Raw genomic sequence first — 15,991 nt, forward strand, 5'->3', positions numbered from 1 at the left:
GGAACATCTAGCAGCCAGCCACTGCCTCCAGGGATGCCACAGTTCCCAGGCTGTAGGAGTTGTGGAAGGTTCTATCTCCATATTCTCTATCCATCTGTAGGATATGAGCCTAAATCTCTGGGGCATGGTGTCTATCACTCATTCACCATTCCTCATTTCTGAGTCTCAGGCTGGTCCCAAATCCTGGCAAAGTTATCAAAGGGCCAGCGATTTCTGTGCTGAAAGGGTACCCAAATAAATTCCACCCTCATAGCTCCTGTTAGAAGTGAGCCTTGGGCTGAAATGTGGATTAGTAATACAGTGCTTACCTAGCAAGCATGAAGCCCTGGGTTGATTCCTCAGTACCACATAGACAGAAAAAGCCATAAGTGGCACTGTGGCTTAACTGACAGAATGTAGCCTTGAGCAAAAGCAGCTCAGGAACATGCCCAGACCATGAGTTCAAGCCCCAACACTGGCAAAAAAATGTGACCTTGGTGAGACATACTCTTCTCAGAAGAGGGCTGAGTTTATAGGTTACAGGTAGAGGGCAGGTGTTGGTGGCTCACCCCTGTAATCTTAGCTACTCAGGAGGCTGAGATCTCAGGATCATAACTACAAGCCAGTGCAGGCAGGAAAGTATATATGAAACTCATTTCTCCAATTAAGCACCCAAAAAGCCAGAGCTGTGTTACAATTAGTACAATGCTAGCTTTGATCATAAAAACTCGGGATGGCGTCTAGGCCTTGAATTCAAACCCCAGGAGTGACACACACACAACACACACACACACACACACACACACACACACACACACACACACACACACACACACACACACACACACACACAATATAGAGCATTTGCCAGTCAGCATGCACAATTTCCATCTCTAGCAACTGAATATTTTTTAAAAAAAGATGGAGAAGGCAAGGAAAGACTTGATCCACTATGTGATATAAGCAGTGCCAAAATTCCACAGGAGTACTAAATGTGGAACAGGATAGAGTCTCAGGCAGAAGGTACACAGAATGGGCAAAGGTCCTGAGGTGTGGTGTAGAGCAGGTTGTGTGGGTGGAATGAAGGTTCTTTGGCAGCAGACAAGTCTAGCAGAATATTCAAGGATGGGTCAAGGTTTGTGATTCAGTCACAGGTAGGGCAGAGCGTGGGGCCCAGAATGGGGCCCAGGGGGAAGATTAGCTTTGACTTTTCTCCATGGACCCCAGCCATTTCCTGTGGCTAGAAGCCTAATTTTCACAGCTCCTGACCTTCAGGCCTCCTTTGCATGGAGGAGTCAGGGCAAATGCAGGGAAGAACTCTTGCTTAAGAAAACCTTCTACACAATGCCACCAGTGGCTCAACCCCTGTAAATCCTAGCTACTCAAGAGAATGGGATCAGAGATCGTGGGTAAAAGCCAGCCCAGGGGAGGAAAGTTATTGAGACTCTTCTTGCCAATGAACTACCGAAAGCCAGAAATGGAGCTGTGGCTCAAGTGGTAGAGTGCCAGCATTTAGGGAAATATTTAAGAGACCAGAGCCCAAAACCTGAGTTCAAGTCCCGGTACTGGCACAGTAAAAAGAAAGAAAAGCTTTCAGGAGCTTCCAGTCCACTGTGTAGAAAGGCCATTATCAGCTGTGCACCTGTGGCTCATACCTGTCATTCTAGCTACTCAAGGCTGACACCTGAGGATCAATCAAGATTCAAACCTAGCCTGGTTAGACTCATTTCCAATGAATCAACAAAACCTGGGAAGCAGAGCTACTGTACGTCAAGTGGTACAACACCAAGCTCGTACAAATAAGCTAAAGGATAGCACCTAGGCTCTAAGTTCAAGTCCCAGTAAACTCACACACACACACACACACACACACACACACACACACACACACACACACACACACACACACTAACATGCTTAGCAGGTGCCTGTGGCTCACACCAGCTATCCTAGCTACTTAAGAGGCTGAGATCTTAGAATAACTGCTTAAAGCCAGTCCAGGCAAGAAAGTCCTTGAGACTCTTATTTCCACTAAACTAGTAAAAAAGATAAAAGGTGAGCTGTGGTTCAAGTGGTAGAATGTTACCTTTGAGCAAAGAAAGCTCAGGTACAGTGCCTAGACCCTGAGTTTCAGCTCTAAGATTTTTATAAAGACACCGTTTGCCACCCTCACAGGCCATAAATCCAGATTTTGTTCATCCTAGATCTCACTTCCACTCCTGCCCCTTGCACAGTACTACCACAAGTGTCTGGTGTGTGGCCAACACTGGGTTAAGAAGTGAACGTATACAAGGGGGCGGGGGCATAGCCAGGTCAAGACTAATGCCCCAGAACATTGAGGTATTGGCCATACCATTCTCTCATCCTCCAGTTCCCTGGGACCTGGAATCTAAAGTCTGTGCCTTCTGTATTCTGGGTATCCGGAATTGCCTAGAAGGACCTGAGAGGCCCAGCTGGTGCCGGAAGATAAACTTTCTTGCAATAAATTACGTTTACATTTCCTAGACACTGACAGATACTTCCAAGCCGCCTTGGCCTCACCTCTCATGTAGCCTTGGATACTCCTTGCTTGAGCGGCCTTCAGTCAGATGTCAAGCTCGAATTGGCCAGAGCCACCAGCAACCCCCATTCCCCAAGCCACTGCAAGCCTCCTGAGAGGGATGTGCAGTCAGAGGCTCAGCTGAGGAAAAGGACAGGACATCATATGACTGAGGCCCTCCCTCTGAGGCAGGGGAGACCCTATGCCAGCTGGTATTGCTTTCCCAGAATCCCCTGGAGGTGGCCAAATATTGGGACAGCCAGACTTGGGCCCTAGAGAAAAGTTGGAACACAGGCCTCTGGCAATTTAGTATGCATTGTAGGGGGCTAAAGGAAAGGTTGGTGTGGAGGAGGGGCACCATCTGAGGTCAGAAAGAGGCAGACAGGCACCCAGGAAGGGAACAGAGAAAGATGAAGGAAAATTACACACACACACACACACACACACACACACACACACACACACACACACACACACACACACGCACACACGCACACACACACACACACACACACACACACACACACACACACACACACACACACACACACACACAAAGATACACATGGATATTCCAAGGCTTCAGCAGTTCCTGAGAACAGAACCATGAACTCCCTCCATTAGGATCACATCCGACCTGTGAGAAGATGGCACTATCATACTCAGACTAACTGTAGACACAACATTGAGCCTCTCACATATCTGTAATGTCTCATAACCCAGCAAGGAATTTCCTACCGTACACACTGCTATGTGGAAAAATCAGACCACCTCTTTGTTTATTGTTGGTCATGGGGTTGGAACTCTGGGCCAGGGTGCTGTCCTTCAGCTTTTCATCTGAACATGAGCACTCTACTACTTGAGCCACAGCACCATTTCCTGTATTCTGGTGGTTCATTGGATATCAATATCACAGACTTTCCTGCACAAGCTGGCTTTGAACCGTGGTCTTTACAGCTTTATGAGTAGCTAGGATGACAGTTGTGAGCACCGGCAGGGACCAGCTTCAGCCACCTTCATAAAATCAGAGGAAACCCAATTCGTCAGGCCACAAACTTCTTGCAACCCTTGACTTCAAACTTTGACACCCAGCATCCAAATCCATCCTTCAATGGAGAGAATACAGATACAACAATCCCACCCCTGCACCTAACCGACCACTCCCTGCTTGCCACAGGCCTCGTCCTCTTGAGTTCTGGGTAAGGCACCATGCATCCTACTGTGGCTTCAAACTGGGGCAAACTTGAGGAGTTCTTAGAAATGTCTGTACAGTGAGGTCAGCACCTTGTTTCTCAATCACAGCACCCACACATACCTCCACATCTTTGAAGGCAAATATATTTTTCTTTCTTTCTTTTTTTAAGTTGTGATGTTTGAACTCAGGGTCTAGGTGCTGTCCCTGAGCTCTTCAGCTCAAGGTGAGCACTCTTCTACATGAGCCACAGCACCCCTTCCTGTTTTCTGGTAGTTTTTTGGAGATAAGACTCTCAGGGTATTTCCTGCCCAAGCTGGCTTTGAACCATGATTCTCAGATCTCAGCTCCTGAGTATCTAGGATGACAACCATGAGCCACTGGCACCCAGCCAAAGATACTTTTCCGTGCTTGTCATCTTAATCCCTTAGGAGACTGAGATCTGAGGACTGCAGTTGGGTTCAACTCTTGGCAGCAAAGTTCATGAGAACTCTTTATCTCCAATTAAACATCCAAAAAACCCCGGAAGTGGAGCTATGGCTCAAATGGCAGAGTGCTAGCTTTGAGCATCAAAGACAAGACCCACACCCTAGTTTCAAGCTTTTTCTAGCATAGACCCACCCAAAAAAGTGAAGCAGGTGGGCACACCGGAGCTCAAAGCTAACACATAGTACTCAAGCCTCCCAGAACAGACCCTATCCGACTCTGATTCTCTAGATTCTTTGTCTTACATCATGGCAGTATTAGATGGGACTGACCATGCACCAAGTTAGGACATTCAAGTATAATCTCATACTGAGGATCCAATAACCTTATCAAAGAATCAGGATCTCTCACTGTCCTGCCTCAACAATGGGCAGTGAGGTGAGATCTAGTTATCCAAACACATGATATGGGAACCAAAGGATTTTTTGATCACGGTATGGAGAATGGAGGTCTCTAGGTCCCTCTTAGGAATGTGAAAAGGGGTGTTCTATCCCAGGAGTGTTCCTGTGTTGTGAGTATTATCAAAGAAACATCCCTGCTCAGAGACCAGTGCCTCTGGTTTTCCCACCAGCCTCTACCCAGCCCTGCCCCACCTTCAGCCTGCCCTCTCTGAATCCGAGATCTGCCATCTAGACTAAAGACTGAGCCAGCAAAGAGATCCACTTCTGCCTCTGATAATGGCAGGCACAGGGCCCTAGCACCCTCTCTATGAAGTCTCAGGGTGACATGGGTCCCAACTCCCACCCTCATTCCCAGGCTGTCCTGTGACAGTGGCATGCTTACCTCTGTCTCTGGTGGAGGAATGAACACCGGGGGTGTCATCTTCACAGTGAGTCCTGGAAAGTCCCAGCCCCAAACTGCACAGGCATCCTGCAGTGAACAACGGCCAAGGTCATCAACGGTGAACTCAAGGTGTCAGGACTTTTAATAGCAGCGTGGCTGGATCAAAGGCTCTATCTCTGGTAGTCTAGGTTGTCAGGTAAGATCATGACTCCAATGTCTGATACACCTGACCTGGGATCATCCTCCCTCTTTATCTTCCTGCATATCCCTTGCTTCCCCACTCTTGACACTCCCTCACCACCATAATTCCCTAACCCTAGGACACTTTCTTTTTATCTGACCAGAAAATAAACTCCTTGGGGTCGGGGATGATAAAAAAAAAAAACCCTGAGCCCTAGGATCTACCCGAGGCTGCTTTCCTCTGCAATCGGTGACCACACAGCTCCTGGTTGTCATGAAGTTGCTAAGGGGTCAGTGGCTTGGTTCTACATACTGGCTTTAGTCTCTGAAACTGTCCCCACAGAAATTGTGAATGGTTGGCTCCCTTGATCCAGGGACTACATACCAAAGCTTGCATGTTTTCCCTTCTTCCCTCCTTTCCTCTTTTTCTCCCTCTGTCCTTCCCTCATTTCTCTCTCTCTCTCTGTGTCCTTTCTTTTTGTCAGTCCTGGACCTCTAACTCATAGCCTAGGTGCTGTTCCTGAGCCTTTTTACACAAGGCTAGCAGTTTATGGCTTGAGCCATACATCCCCTTCTGGCGTTTTGTTTTTGGTAGTTAATTGGAGACAAGAGTCTTACAGGCTTTCCTGCTTGGGCCAAAAGCCTCAATCCTCCAATCTCAACCTCCTAAATAGCTACAATGGCAGGTGTGAAACACCAGCATCCAGCTCAAACCAAGGTTTCTTCATGTTCTGTGGAACCAGTCCTGGAATCTTTCATTGCCTATCCCCCCAAAGCCTGGCGCACTCTGTAACTGTTTGTGGAAAAATAAATTAGTATCTGTCTATGACAATACTAAAGAAAATTCCCATCTGATTCAGATAAGTATCCTCTGTTGGGGAGAGCCTCATGTAGCTTTTGCACTGTTATCCCTCCTCCCTTTTCTTGCCCTTCTGGTGCCACTTCACTTATCTATTTTGACTCTGAGGATGTGAGCCACAATGTACTCGCTGGATTCTGGGGCCTCTGGGATGCCTATCTTCTCAAAGATATCTGTCCAGCGGCTGGCCAGCTCGGAGGCACTCAATTCCCCATTCAGGTGTGAATGAGATTGCCTTGAGCTCAGTGTCTGATTCAAGGGGCCTCCTCTCTTCCCCATGGGGCTAGACATGATGGTCCATCACATCCGCCCCCCCCCAAGTTTCATGTTGCAGAGAAAGGATCTTTGAGGTAGCCTGGGGTCTCTGAATATCTCAGAGTCCAGTACAGGTGCTGGAAATCATCTCTCTCACAGCTGGCAGGATGGGGATGGTGAGGTCACAATCTCTGCTCTCCATGATGTCCTGCACTGTGGTGCTCACCTTAGAGAGAGCTGGAGGAGATTCAGCAGCTGGCAGAGAAAGGCAGTCAAGGCACAACATTCAAAGCAGGAGACAATCTGGCTTGGGAACTCTGCCTGTGCTGTTTTGAACGTAATTTTATTATTATTATTATTATGAGAATACCATACAGAAGAGTTACAATTACATGGGCAAGATAACAAGTACATTTCTTATCAAATATTGTTGCCTCCTCATTGTTTCCTCTTCCGATCCCTTTTCATACTCCTCTCGTCCCCCCACCCGAACCTCTCCCCACCCCCCCACCAAAGTTGTAAAGTTTGTTTTTCAACATAACAACGTGTACAGCTCATTGATGCAAGGGGTCCACATGAATCCCTAGTTAACGATTTGGTTTTTTTTTTCCTTCACCTCTACAAATTATACCAATATCAAGTACAGTGAAAGTATGGGTTAAACTGTGGGGAGGGACATACAAAGCAACAGAGAAATCATCTTATAAATATGATAGAAACAATTGCGTGAACGGAAAAAAACAGAAAATGCATTCGAATACTTATCTTGGGGTTCATTCCACTAGCATCAACTTATCTGACCTTTTTTGCTTGACTGAGACATATACTAGTTATTGAAAATAAAGGAAACCGTGGGACTTATGCTTCATTCGGCCTGGCTTACTTGATTTAATAAAATTTTTCCAAGCCTTTCCATTTCCTAACAAATGGGGCAATGTCATTCTTTCTGATGGAGGCATAGAATTTCAGTGTGTATATACACGACATTTTCTTGATCCATTCATCTACTGAGGGGCATCTGGGTTGGTTCCATATCTTAGCTATGGTAAATAAAGCTGCAATAATCATAGTCGTGCTGGTAGTTTTAGTGTGGTCTTGTTTGTGATCATTTGGGCAAATGCCCAAAAGTGGGATTGCCGGGTCATAGGGGAGCTCTATCTGGAGTCTTTAGGAACCTCCATATGCTTTCCAAAGTGGTTGAACAAGTTTACACTCCCACCAACAATAAAGTAAGGCTCCCTTCTTTATTCGTTCCCTCCAGCATCTGTTGTTATTAGAGTTCTTAATTACAGCCATTCTAACTCGGGTGAGGGAGTATCTCAATGTTGTTTTGATTTGCATTTCTTTTATGGCTAGGGAGGTTGAGCATTTCTTCATGTGTCTATTAGCCATGCTTCTCTGCTCTTCAGAGAAGTTTCTCTTTAAGTCTTTAGCCCACTTATTTATCCGGCAGTTGTTTCTTTGAGGATTTGTTGTTGGGAGATTTAATTTTTTAAGTTCTAGGCTTAATTTAGATATGAGACCCTTGTCTGTTGTATGGCTAGTAAAAATCTTCTCCCAGTCCATAGGCTTTCTATTGATCTTGCAAGCTATGTCCTTTGCCATGCAGAAGCTCTGCAATTTCATGCAATCCCATTTGTCCAACCTTTCTTTGATTTCTTGTGTTTCTGGGTCTCTATTAAGAAAATTTTGGCCTGGGCCAAGGAGACCTTGGGTTTCTCCTATTCCATCCTATAATGTTTTCAGAGTGTCTGCTTTGACTCCAAGGTCTTTGATCCATTTGGAGTTGATTCTGGTGCAGGGTGATATATAAGGATCTAGCTTTAGTTTTCTACAAGTAGTTAACCAATTTTGCCAGCACCATTTACTGAAGAGGCTGTTTTTCTTCCCTTCTATTTTTAGGTCCCTTATCAAAGATTATATAGCTATAGGTCTGTAGGTACATCTCTGGTTTTCAATTCTATTCCATTGGTCCTGAGTTCTATTCTTGTGCCAGTACCAAGCTGTTTAGATTACTATGACTTTGTAGGAGAGTTTGAAATTTGGTATTAATATTCCTCCAGCACTCTTCTTTCTGTTAAGGAATATTTTTGCTATTCGTGGTCTTTTATTGTTCCATATGAATTTTTGGATTGTCTCTTCAATTTCCTTGAAGAATGAAGTTGGAATATGGATAGGTATCGCATTGAACTTGTAGATAGCCTTGGGAAGGATGGCCATTTTCACGATGTTTATCTTTCCAATACAGGAGCATGGGACTTTTTGCCACTTTCTAAGATCTCTTTTGATTTTTTTTCAGGTTTTTAAATTTTTCATCATAGAGGTCCTTCACTTCTTTGGTTAATTAATTCCTAGGTATTTTATTTTTTGTGAGGCTATTACGAATGGAGATGCTTTCTTAATTTCAGCCACACTCTTCTCATTGTTGGTATACAGAAAAGCCATTGCTTTTTGAGGGTTAATTTTATATCCTGATACTTTGCCAATGTTTTGAATCAGCTTGAGTAATTTGGGAGTGGAGTCTATGGGATTCTTTAAATACAAGATCATGACATCTGCAAAGAGGAAGAGTTTTACTTCTTCTTTCCATATTTGGATCCCCTTTAGGTTTGCATCTTGTCTTTTTCCTGTACCTAGGCATTCTAATACTAGATTGAAGAGAAGTGGAGAGTGTGGACATTATTTTCTGAGTTAAGAGGAAATGACTTTAGTTTTTCACCATTAAGTATAATGCTAGCTGTAGGTTTGTCATGTACAGCCTTTATTGTATTGAGGAAGGTAACATGGATTCCTAGTTTTTCCAGAACCTTCTCCATAAAGGGGCATTTGATCTTGTCAATTGCTTTTTTTGCATCTATTCAGATAACTATGTGTTTCTTATCCTTGCTCCTGTTGATGTGATGAATTATGTTAATTGATTTCAGTATATTGAACCAGCTTTGCATCCCTGAAATGAATCCTGTTTTATCGTGTTGTATGATTCTTTCATGAATTGTTGAAGTCGATTGGCCAAAATTTTGTTGAGAAGTTTTTCATCAATATTGATCAAAGTTATGGGTCTATAGTTATCTTTCTTTGATGAGTCCCTGCCTGGTTTTGGGATGAGGGTTATTATAGCTTCATGGAATGAATTTATTAGTGCACTTTCTTTTTCAATTTCATTGAATAGTTGAACGAGTATTGGTGTGAGTTCTGTTTGAAGGCCTTGTAGAATTCCGCTGTAAAACCATCTGGTCCTGGAATTTTCTTAGATGGGAGATCTCTTATTGCTGTTTCTATTTCAATGCTTGATATGGGCCTATTAATATGGTTTAAATCATCTTGGTTTAGCTTTGGCATGTCAATATTTGCTAGGAAAGGGTCCATTCCTACCAAGTTCTCGAACATATTAGCATAAAGTTTTGAGAAGTGTTCCCTTATAATGTTCTGAATCTTGGTTGTTTTTGTGGTGATGTTTCCATTCGCATCTCTGAGTTTATTTATTTGGATGTGTTCTCTTTCTGATAAGATTTGCTAAGGACCTGTCAATTTTGGTAATTTTTTTTGAAGAACCAACTCTTTGTTTTGTTGATTCTTTCTATGTTTCTTTTGGATTCTAATTCATTTATTCTGATTTAGTTTTAATTATTTCTTTCTGTCTACTGGATTGGGGGTTTTCTTGCTGCTCAATTTCAAGGAGGCTCAGCTGTCTCATTAAATTTTTGGTTTCAGATCTCTCCAATTTGTTGATGTCCAAACTCAGAGGTATAAACTTGCCTCTGAGTATTGCCTTTTCTGTGTCCCAGAGGAGCTGGTAGTTTGTGTGTTTATTTTTGTTGAATATCATGAACACTTGAATTTCATTTCTAATCTCTTCCATGACCCATTGGTGATTAAATAGTGTTACAGGATTTTCTATGGTGGCTTTTGGTTTTGAGTTCTAATTTTATTCACTTGTGATCTGAGAGAATGCATGGTATGACTTCAATGTTTCTGAAATTGGACAAGTTTGCTTTGTGACTAAAATGTGGTCTATTTTGGAAAATGTTCCATATGCTGCTGAGAAGAACATGTATTCTGATGCTGCTGGGTGAAATACTTGTTAGATGTCTGTGAAATATAGTTGATGTATGCAGTTGTTTAAGTCTGCAGTTTCTCTGCTGAGTTTTTGCCATGTGGATCTATCTTGGGGGGATAGTGTTGTTTTAAAGTCTCCAATAATTAATGTCTTTGGATCTATATGAGATTTGAGATAAAGTAGTATTTCTTGGATAAATTTGGGTGTTCCTTTGTTTGGCAAACACGTAATAAGAATTGTAATGTCCTCTTGAAGGAGAGATCCCTTAATTAGTATGTAGTGACCTTCTTTATCTGTTCTCACTAATTTTAATTTGATATCTATTTTATATGTTATTAGGATTGCAACTCCCGCTTGTTTATGGGGGCCTTTTGTTTGGTAGATTTTGTTCCAGCCTTTCACATTGAAAATGTGTTTGTTTTTATGGGCAAGATGTGACTCCTAAATGCAGCAGATAGAAGAATCTTACTTTTTAATCTAACTAGAGAGTCTATGTCGCTTGATTGGAGAGTGAAGTCCATTAATGTTGAGAAATAGGAGTGAGAGGTATTTGGGAGTTCCTGCCATTTTATCCACCTAATTTGGGGCTGCACCTACTGGGTTCTTCCTATGGTTCTTGGATTCTTGGGTGTGGTTTCTTGGCCTTTATTGTGGTCTTGTTGGTTTTCTATGCTTAGGACATCTTTAAGAATCTTTTGTAGGGCCGGTTTCATGGGGATATATTGTTTCAGTTTTTTGTTGCTATGGATCATTTTTATTTTACTTTCCATAATGAAGGAGAGTTTAGCTGGGTACAGTATTCTTGGTTGTCTCTGCTGAGAAATCTGAGGTGATTCTCTTTATTTTCCCTTTATAGGTGATGGATCTTTTGTCCTTGACAGCTTTAAGGATCTTTTCCTTGGCCTAAATTGATCCTATACGGATTATAATGTGACCGTGGTATGTCCTGTTCTGGTCTGGTCTATTTTGGGGTTCTAATAGCTTCTTGTATCTGAATAGGCCTATCTTTTTGCATGTTTGGGAAGTTCTCTGCTAGGATCCTGTTACACAAATTTCCTAGACCATTAACTTCTGTCTCTAGGTTCTCCTCTACACTCATTATCCTCAGATTAGGCCAAGTGTTGAATAGATCTATCATATTTCTTGGTTTTGTCTTGGATGGTTGTATGTTCATTCTCTATAATATCTAGGCTGTCTTCAATCCCCGAGATTCGATCTTCTGCATGGTCTATTCTACTCTCAAAACTCTACTTTGATTTTTATTTATTTTCCTTCTAATTGCTTGGCTTTAAGAAATTAAAATTCTTTGTTGGCACTTTGTTCTAGATCTTGTAAGGACTTCTTTACTTCCTTAATTTGGTGTTCTGTGTTTATTCTCACTGAGTTGATTGGTTATGGATTCCTTGGACTCCCATTCCTTCTGTTGGGCTCCACTGAGCATTCCCTTTGCGGTCTCACTGATGTCTTTCAGCTCCCTGTTTATGGATTTCATGAATGCCTCCTTTGATCTTTGTCTATTCTCAGTTCCTGAACTCTCAGTTCCTGTATTTCTCTTTGATTAGCATCCTCACTTTCACACATTTCCTGTAGGTCTCTTTGTCTGTTCTCAGCCTGTTCATGCCATTCCTGACTTTCTCTTTGTCTGTTCTCAGCCAGCTCACGCAATTCCTGTCTATCTCTTTGACTGATCTCAACCTGCTCACGCAATTCTTTTTTTTCTCTTTGAATGTTCTCAGTCTGCACGCGCAATTACTGTGTCAATCTTTGAGTAGCTTCCTCACATTCAGGAGACTCGTGTATTGATCTTTGGTTTGCCTCCTCTCTCTCCTTTTCATAATCACACTGAGACCTTTGCTAGTTTTCCCTCTTTTTATTTACCCTGTTTAACTGTAGTGTTTGTAGAGCCTTTCGGGAACTCTCCTCTGGATTATTCATTATCTGTTCTGTCTCCTGATTGTCATGAGTGGGAGTTGAGTTCCCCGGGCTTGCCATTTTTCTTGTGTTTTCCTGGCATGTTCTGCCTATTTGGGATGAGAATAACACCAATATTTTTCTAGAACACTATTTTAAGGTAAACATCAACAAAAATCCATAGTTGCATAGTCCAAAATCTGCAGATACAATCTGGTTCAAGAGATACAATTTATTGAACATCAAACAACTATGTCTTAATAGCCTAAGAACAGCAAAGGAGAATTTGGCAACCAGAAATTATTAGGTTTAGGGAAAATGTGGGGAAAATAGGATTAGAGGGATTTGGGAAGGTGAGGCAGAGTGGAATTAACCATATGCTAATCTCAAAGAAGGTAATGCATTGGGCAGAATGATAGCAGAGAGAGTGAAAAAAAGAAAAAGAAAAAAGAGAAGAAAAAGAAAAAAGATACAAGAAAAAAATGGAAAAAAATTTAAATTAAAAAGTTAAGCCCTTAAAAACTGCAAGTTTGAAAGAGTATTATTCAGAGAAGAATGGAGATGGGATGAGAGGAGGGGAGGGATAGAAAGGAGACATGAAAACTAGAAAAATAAAAAAGGTTTAAAATATTATATGGGTATAAACATGTAATACTGCTATTAAGGAATTTAAGTCTAAGAGGTTTTGAGTTGAGTTATTTCTGGATAAAGTATGTACACAATAGAGTATAAGATCTAATAATCAATGACGGGTATATTTGAGGGTGAGCAGAACAGCAATTAAGTCACGCAGAAAAAAATGAAAGAGAAGAAATGAAAAGAATCAGAAAAGAAAGAATAAAAAGGATCAAAAGGTCAGTAGAGATTTTTCCAAAAAAGCACACACACATATACATCTAAAATAAAAATTATACTAGGAAGAATAAAGAAATAATTTAAAAAAATTTTTAAATTAAAAATTAAAAAAATAAAATATAAGGTACAAAAATTAGAAAGTCCTTTGATTTTTTTTTTTTTTTTGGAGGGGATGGGAAGATTCGGTATCTCCCTTGTCTCCATAACCAGTCTCTTGGTGGAGTCTCTGGTTTGCTTGTGGAGTTGGGTTTTCCTGTGGCTTGATTGGTTTATTAAATCAGTTTGTTTGGGCAAACAGAAAATTGCTCTGCTTTACCCAGGATTTTGTGATCCTCCTCCCCGGCTAGTTCAGTGGAAGGGAGATCTGCTTTGAGTATCACAAAAGAGGGAGATAGCTGTTTCCTCTAATTTGGAGATGTTGTGTTGAGGCTAGTTTCTGGGTAGAGTTGAGGCCTTTCAGCAAACAGTAGCTTTTCCCTGAGGGGCTACCTTCTGAGACAGTCACAGAGCCCAACCTGGAGCCTTTCTCAGGGTTTATGCTTACTGAATTTCAATGGATTGTCTAGGCTGTTGTAGGGAGGGGTAGCCTCTGGTTCTGTTTACTGAGTGAAGAAAGCCACTCCTGATGACAGATTTTCTTCTGTCTGGGGTAGGTGCCTTTTTCCTGGGTGGTGTTGTGCCTTGCAGGTCTGGGTAGGTTCCTGTGACCTGCTAAATGACTGTCTTGTTTTCGTCCAAGGCCTGAGTTGGAGCTGGCAGCTCAGCCAAGCCTTTGTCAGTATCAAAGATGGAGATCTCCGGTAGTGGGGTCGGAGATGGATGCCTTTCCTCCTCTGCTCCCTGAGGAGTGAGGATGTCAGGCTTCTACTCATGCCAGAGGGTGGGTTCCTGTGTCGTCTCTGGTCTGCGATTTGCAGGGTGAAGATATCTGCTCCTTGTCAGTTCTTGCTGGTGTTAAGTAGTATCTGTTCGCCTGCTGGGTCTGGCACCTTTGTCCCGAACTCTCTGTATTGAAGATGTGGCAACAGCCGCCACCGCTGCTGCCGCCACCGCTGCAGCTGCCAGCAAGTGTTCAGATTTGTCTCTTTGCCTGGATTTTCCCTTTCTGGCCAAACTCCCTGTGCTGTAATTGCATACTTGGTGTAATTCTCTGGCCTAGGAGTGTTCACTGGAACTCTAAAACTGCTTTCTATGGGAGAGTTTGTTTAGCCTCCAGCTTCTCCTCTGCCATCTTCCTGACCTCTGAACATCATTTTTTGGCGGTTGAAATCATCCATCTAATTTGACCCATAATCCAAGGTGTTAGTGAAAATTGCCAACTTAAATAAAAGAAACACCCTGTCCCAATCAAACTTAAAGTGTTCCCAAGTCAGTGGTCCCCTTTTCCTTCCAGACAGCCTACAGCTGGTTGCAGAAACTGGCATTCAGCGAGCCCTAGCTAATTGCCACCTCCTGATATGGAGAGGGCTCCAGCAGCGGGAATGGACTTGCATACCACTGTCCAGCTGGAAACAGCCCAGGCAGGACTAGAGTCGTGCAGGACTCCAGGGAGGATTGAAAACTGGTGCAATGCCCCAGGAGGGAATCCAGGCCACCAGTGGGGGTCCAGAGCCCTGTGCCTGAATGCCCTCAGAGATCATAAATGCCCTAGGTAAGGTTCCCCTCTCATCCTCGGTCATGGTGAACCATCTGCCATGTCATAGCTTCACAGCCCCTGCCCTACCCTCTCCCCCACCTCATTCCCTAATTTTGTTAGGCAGACACATTCCCAACCCTTGAATTAGAATATAAACACAAAAGCAGAGTGTCTGGCTGGAATAGTGTGGCTCTTGTCACACTCGCCTCACCAAACTTTTGGCTGTGGATAGAAGGACAGGTGTCCACTCTAGTCCAGGGTTCAAACAGGTCACCTAGGGGAGGCACATGCAGGCCCAGCATCTACTGTGGGCTATAGGAAAGTGGGAAGAGAGGTGGAAATAGGAGGAAAGGAATGTCTACTGAAATCTTCCCATAAAGGAGCCACGAAACGGTGAAGGAGAACACAAAAATTGTGGCTGGGCTCGTACTAGGTATTGAAAAAAGAACAACAACAAATACACACACAGAAATCAAATGCTTTAGCTGTTTTCAGACATGATGACTTAAATATATTTTAATTGCTCTCATCTCCCTGCTCTCCAAACATACACACACACACAGACACAGAGACACACACCCCCCCACACACACACAAATCCAGAACGGTGACAGAAGTCTCATCATCCATGCAGCACCTGCAATTTGCCAACTGATCACTCACCTGAGCACAGTCAGTCTGTACAAGGAGAAAGATTCTCTCTCTCTCTCTCTCTCTCTCTCTCTCTCTCTCTCTCTCTCTCTCTCTCTCTCTCTCTCTCTCTCTCTCTCTCTCTCTCTCTCTCTCTCTCTCTCTCTCTCTCTCTCTCTCTCACACACACACACACACACAGACTCACAGTAGTGCCTCTCCTAAGTTTGTTGGTTCCTCATGTGGGACAATGTACAAGCTGAAGGACAAAGGTTCCCATTCCCTGTTCCCTTGTAAAAACCAAAGGCTCCCACCCAAGGGGAGCACTACTCTAATGACACAGCATGACTCATCTCTCCCCTTTCACAGGGCCAGCCCTTCCCCTTGGGAACAACCAGCCTTAAATCCTCATTCACCAAAACCTTAGGCCAGGACACAGGGGTGTTTCTGACCCTGGATGGGGGTGGTGTTGGGGAAATTGATTGGGTCCTAAAGGCTACATACATGGACAGACTCCCTACTTCCAGCCTAGATGCTTCTGGGCGACTGGGTGGATTCTTGGAGAGGACAAGGAGACCAGATGGATTGGAAGCACCAGCAGATGCTGGCAGAGCTGGGAAATGTGATCA

The sequence above is a fragment of the Dipodomys merriami genome, unplaced genomic scaffold (assembly GCF_024711535.1).
Source record: "Dipodomys merriami isolate MVZ:Mamm:240054 unplaced genomic scaffold, mDipMer1.0.p SCAF_698, whole genome shotgun sequence".
Classification (NCBI taxonomy): Eukaryota; Metazoa; Chordata; class Mammalia; order Rodentia; family Heteromyidae; genus Dipodomys; species Dipodomys merriami.